We start from the raw sequence: 5,712 nt of genomic DNA on the forward strand, positions 1-5,712 counted from the left end.
GCGGTTTCATGGGGGGGGAGGGGATGATGCAGGCATAAAGACAGCAAGAAAATCCTGTTGATCTAAAGGAGATCCAACAGTTTGTGTGTCACACAAGAGGTGGAACCCTGCAGAGGAGTTACACTCGCTCAGTGTTCAGCATTTTAAAGCCATCACGTACAGAAATGCAAACTAATTACCATCTCTACTTCAAAGAGGAGAACTGCCCTGTCTCTGTGCTTTTGTTCCAGCTCGTCTACGTCCACAGCACTCTTCGTGCAAACGAGTGCATTTGTTGCAGACGGGGTAAAATCACTTTGCTAATCATCTAGTGTTTCATCATCAGAATTTTGGGCTTCAAACAGCTTGTTTGTGCTATTATCCCTGCCTGCTGGCCAGGCTCTCTGTTGGCTTCTAATGTTGATCCTTCCAAATTCACCCAGGGCAAGCAAGCAGGCTCTACAGGAGAGTTTTCCAGGGTAGGCGGAAGGAATGACTGACAGCACTGCAAATATTGATGGCAGGGGGACAGTAGGGCTGGATGAGCTTGGAGGAGGAGGAGGACCTTAATGATCCTGTGATCTTTGTGCTCGCCTTCCAGGTAGGGAGCGCTGCATGCCCCTGTTGGTAGCAGACATCCCCAGGAGCATCCTGACGGCACCCTGCAGAGGGGAAGAGCTTCATCCTAGGGTGCTGAGGGAGCTGGCAGCGGTGATTGCTGAGCCGCTCTCGGCTATCTACCAGCGCTCCTGGTTGACTGGTGAGATCCCAGAGGATCGGAGGCTTGCTGATGTGACTCCCATCTACAAGAAGGGCTGTAAGGAGGATCCGGGGAACTACAGGCCTGTCAGCCTGACATCAGTGCCAGGGAAGGCGATGGAACAAATCCTGCTGGCACAGATCTCACGGTTCGTGCGCGACATCCATGGGATCCGGCCCAGCCAGCAGGGCTTCATGAAAGGCAGGCAGTGTTTGACCAACCTCATCTCTTTGTACGGGTGGGGGACCAGGCTGGTGGATGAGGGAAGGGCTGTTGATGCAGCCTACCTAGACTTCAGCACAGCCTTTGGCACGGTCTCTCATGGTATCCTTCTGCGGAAAATGGCTGCCCATGGCTTGGGCAGTTTTACCCTCCGTTGGATGAGGAACTGGCTGGAGGGCTGTGCTCAATGGTGGTCAGTGGAGTGAAATCCAGCTGGAGACCTGTTACAAGTGATGTCCCCCAGGGGTCGGTGTTGGGGCCCATCCTGTTTAATATCTTCATTGATGACTCAGATGAAGGCATTGAGTGCACCCTGAGTGAGTCTGCAGATGGCACCGAGATGGGAGGTGGTGTGGATCTGCCTGAGGGCAGGGAGGCCCTGCAGAGGATCTGGATCAGCTGGATCGCTGGGCCGAGGTGAAGGTTCAACAAGGCCAAGTGCCGGGTCCTGTATTTGGGCACAACAACCCCATGCAGCACAGAGGCTTGGGGATGAGTGGCTGTGAGTGTGAAGAGGAAAGGGACACAGAATCACACAGAATCATAAGGTTGGAAACGACCTGCAAGATCATCCAGTCCAACCCTCTCCCATTCCTATCAGTACCACAAGCTACTAAACCACATCTCGTAGCTCAAACACCAACATACAGAATCACAGAACTGTAGGGTTTGGAAGGGACCTCCAGAGCTCATCGAGTCCAACCCCCTGCCAAATCAGGTTCCCTATACCAGGTCACACAGGTTGGCGTCCAGGCAGGTCTTGAACATCTCCAGAGGAGGAGACTCCCCCACCTCCCTGGGCAGCCTGTTCCAGTGCTCCGTCACCTCACTGTACAGAAGTTCCTTCGCACATTGGTGCAGAACTTCCTGTGCTGCAGTTTCCGGCCGTTTCCCCTTGTCCTGTCTCCACTCAACACTGAAAAGAGTCTGGCCTCGCCATTCTGCCCCCCACACCTTACATACTTATAGACCTGGATCAGGTCCCCTCTCAGTCTTCTTTTCTCAAGGCTGAACAGACCCAGTTCACTCAGCCTTTCTTCATAGGGGAGATGCTTCAGGCCCTTCACCATCTTTGTGGCCCTCAAACACCTGGGACTGTTGGTTGATGCTCGGCTGAACATGAGCCAGCAGTGTGCCCAGGTGGCCAAAAGGGCCAACAGCATCCTGGCCTGCATTAGAAATGGTGCAGCAAGCAGGAGCAGGGAGGTGAGCATCCCCTGTACTCTCAGCACTGGTGAGGCCACACCTCGAGTGCTGTGTTCAGTTTTGGGCTCCTCACTACAAGAAAGACATTGAGGGCCTGGAACGTGTGCAGAGAAGGGCAATGAAATGTTGAGGGGTCTGGAGCACAAGTCTTACGAGGAGCGGCTGAGGGAGCTGGGATTGTTCAGCATGGAGAAGAGGAGCTCAGGGGAGACCTCACTGCACTTTACAACTGCATGAAGGGAGGTTGTGGTGTCAAAGGGTCTGGCCTCTTCTCTCAGGCAAATAGTAGGAGCTGAGGAAATGGCCAGAAGTTGTACCAGAGGAGGTTTAGGTTGGACATTAGGAGAAACGTTTTCTCTCAGTGGTCAGGCACTGCAATGGCTGCCCAGGGAGGTGGTGGAGGCGCCGTCCCTGGCAGCGTTCAAGAGGCGCCTGGATGAGGAGCTGCGAGATGTGGGTTAGTGCTGGTGGTACTGATAGCAATGGGAGGGGGGTTGGACTGGATGATCTTGCAGGTCGTCATCATCTTGCAGATGATCTTGCACACAAACCCGCAGCAGGACATCCGGTGCATTTCCAAGACGCCGCAGTCTAAGAGGCTAAAAAAGAAATCGCACGTGCAAAGCATTTTTTCAGTGCCTGCAATCAGCTGCTCCATAGCTGCATCAAGAACTACCTTTCAAAACTCAACTTGCGTTTATGTGTATGCAGTTATTTTAATTAAACCAAAAGCATTGAGCAGCTGGGCCTTTTTTCAAGTTTCAATGATCAAACCACTTAATGCTTTGGTTTTTTTCGTCTGCACTCGCTGCCTTTACTAGTGCCCTCTTCCTACATGCTCGCTGTATAGATGTGTGAAACAAAGGTCTCTCACTGTCTGTGTCCTGGAGGACAAATTAACCACGCTCACATTTACAAATACTTATAGATCTTTAGGGTTAGGGCAGCCCTTACATGGAACAGGCTGCCCAGGGAGGTGGTGGAGTCTCCTCTGGAGATGTTCAAGACCTGCCTGGACGCCGACCTGTGCGACCTGCTGTAGGGAACTGCTTTGGCAGGGGGTTGGACTCGATGAGCTCTGGAGGTCCCTTCCAACCCCCACAATTCTGTGATTCTGTGGGCCCTCATTGGTTTCAATGGGGCCATTGGTTTCAATGGGGCCCTCACTGGTTTCAATGGGGCCCTCACTGGTTTCAATGGGGCCCTCACTGGTTTCAATGGGCCCTCATTGGTTTCAGTGGGGCCCTCATTGGTTTCACACAATTCAAGACCTTGTTCAGGACCTGCCTGGATGCCTACCTGTGCGACTTGGTGTAGGGAACCTGCTTTGGCAGAGGGGTTGGACTCGATCTCTGGAGGTCCCTTCCAACCTCTACAATTCTGTGATTCTGTGATATAAGCTCACAAGATCTGGGGGGCAGCATTCAATTTCCTTCTTCATCTTCCAAGGCAATGAAAAGCACCAGACATAAGAATTGATGAAAAAAAGCCAGCAGATCAAGAATGACTTCATATGAGAGACAGCGCTCATCTTTTTACCAGAGTATTTCACTTTAAAACTCAAGGAAGTTCATTTGAATCTAGCCTCCAAATTCATTAAAGAATTGGAAAAAAAAAACAGTTAGATATCTTTCCAAGCTGCATATTAACAATACAACTCGGTATTTGGCATGCAGAAAAATCGACTCTCATGTCATACTGCCACTCAGTTATTCAGGCACTGCTGTAATGACAGAACAGAATTATCTGTGGTAAGATAAAACAGTTTACCTCAATTCAGCCTTTCAAAGCACACTGTGCTGCGTGGGACAAGCCCTTCCAGCCCTGTGTGGGACTGGCTAAAACACACAGCACTGCTCTTCACACCCTGCACAGCAGTTTGAAGCCACCGTTGTCTCTCTCCCATCCCAGAGGCACCAGGCATCGCAGCGCAGAGCCGCGTGCTGCACACTTACCTTCAGTCCTTCTGAGAGCGGCTGTGGCCCGCGGCTGTGTGTAAGTGTGGCCAAAAGAATAAAACTAATATCCTTTAATCTCTATTTGCAAAAGAATACTGTTAGTGAGATCTGCAACACGAAGACAGCTATGAAAACGCAGGACATGGTGGATACAAAGAAGCAGAAGCAATAACTGAAGGAATGAGGAGCAGGCATAAGGTGGGAGGGATTGGCATTCAGCTTTAAGCACCAATGATGAGCTCGCTTTTGCGCTATGTATGAGGATTAAGACATGTATAAAAGAGAATCTTTGGTAATCAATAAACGAGGCTTGCTGATCACTCATATTGAGTGCCAGGTTCTCCTTGTTACCACAGATAGCAGGACAGCTAGGTAAGTTAGAGGACAGCCACTAAGGAAGGAAGCTAAGGGAGAAAACGTGCTGAAGTGCGTTGCGAGGGGCAAGGAGCTCAGCTCGGTAAGTTAGGGGGAAGCGGCTGGGGGAGGGAACGAGAGGGGCCAGCAGCTCTTCTGGGAAAGTGGGGGGAAAGCTGGTAAGGCAGGGAAGTGAAGAAACAGCAGCTGAGGTAGGGGAAGTGAGGGGCAAGCAGGGAAGCTGGATAATGTTAGGAACAAGCAGCTCAGGTCGGTAAAGGAAGGGGCAGCAGATGTTTAGTGTGGCTGTGAGCTTGGTTTGGAGTTCACCCAGCAGGCTTTGCCCAAAGCAGAATGAGCTGTGGGCACAGCGTCCAGCAGTGGAAGTGACCAACAGCTGGAGACAGCAGCAGCCTGAGCGGAAAGCGGCGCTCTTGAGGGAAATCCTCATTGTGAACAAAGGCCCAGAAGAAGAGCAGCTTGTCCCTGAGTTCACATAGTCAGGTTTTCCTTTCTGATGTTACCCCTCAGGCGGTGCCTACAGCTGTGTGATGTGCTCTGCAGGAAGTGCCGATGTTTCGCATTCAACCTTGTCTTTCACCTTGTTCTAAAGCTTAGAGCAACCCTTAATTTCTGCAGCCCTGAGCTTTGTGCCACGAGAGCTCTCCAGCTTCTACCCGTGATGTGAGACTGTATTGTGTCTACTCTGTGAGGCTCTTCTTCTCTTTTCATTTTAAGGTAGGAAAATTCCTTTCTGGGCCAGGAGAAGAAGAAATGCAGCAATCTTCCCTGCGCTGCTCAGTTTGCCTGAGTTGCCAATTGCTCCTCGTTTTTCTTGTACCCTTCAATTCCAAGTCCATATTTTCCCAAAACCAAAGAATTCAGAGGTAACCACCTACAGTTCAGTAAGCGATTTCAGTATTTATTTCTGACTGTGGCAATTTCTTCAGTTCAGAAGTCACACTTAACTTACGGAGCCTGCTTTAATTCTGACCAAGGTTGCAGTGGCAGCTGGCTTCCCAAGGCTGCAGTACGTGGTGGTGGCACAGCCTCGGGCTTCTGCATTTGGTCTGATCCCACATTTCCTTTCTCTGTGTTGCAGGTCAGCTGGCGCTAGAAGTGGACGGCATCCAGTGTGAATGAAGGTCAGTGCAGGAGCAGCTGCTGCTGGGAGGGAGGAAGGAATTGCAGGCTGATGAGCGCTGCTGCATCTCCCGGCACGGCACCAGAGGA

The sequence above is a fragment of the Lagopus leucura genome, unplaced genomic scaffold (genome assembly GCF_019238085.1).
Source record: "Lagopus leucura isolate 7727_CA_CO unplaced genomic scaffold, USGS_WTPT01 34984-0_obj-0_obj, whole genome shotgun sequence".
Classification (NCBI taxonomy): domain Eukaryota; kingdom Metazoa; phylum Chordata; class Aves; order Galliformes; family Phasianidae; genus Lagopus; species Lagopus leucura.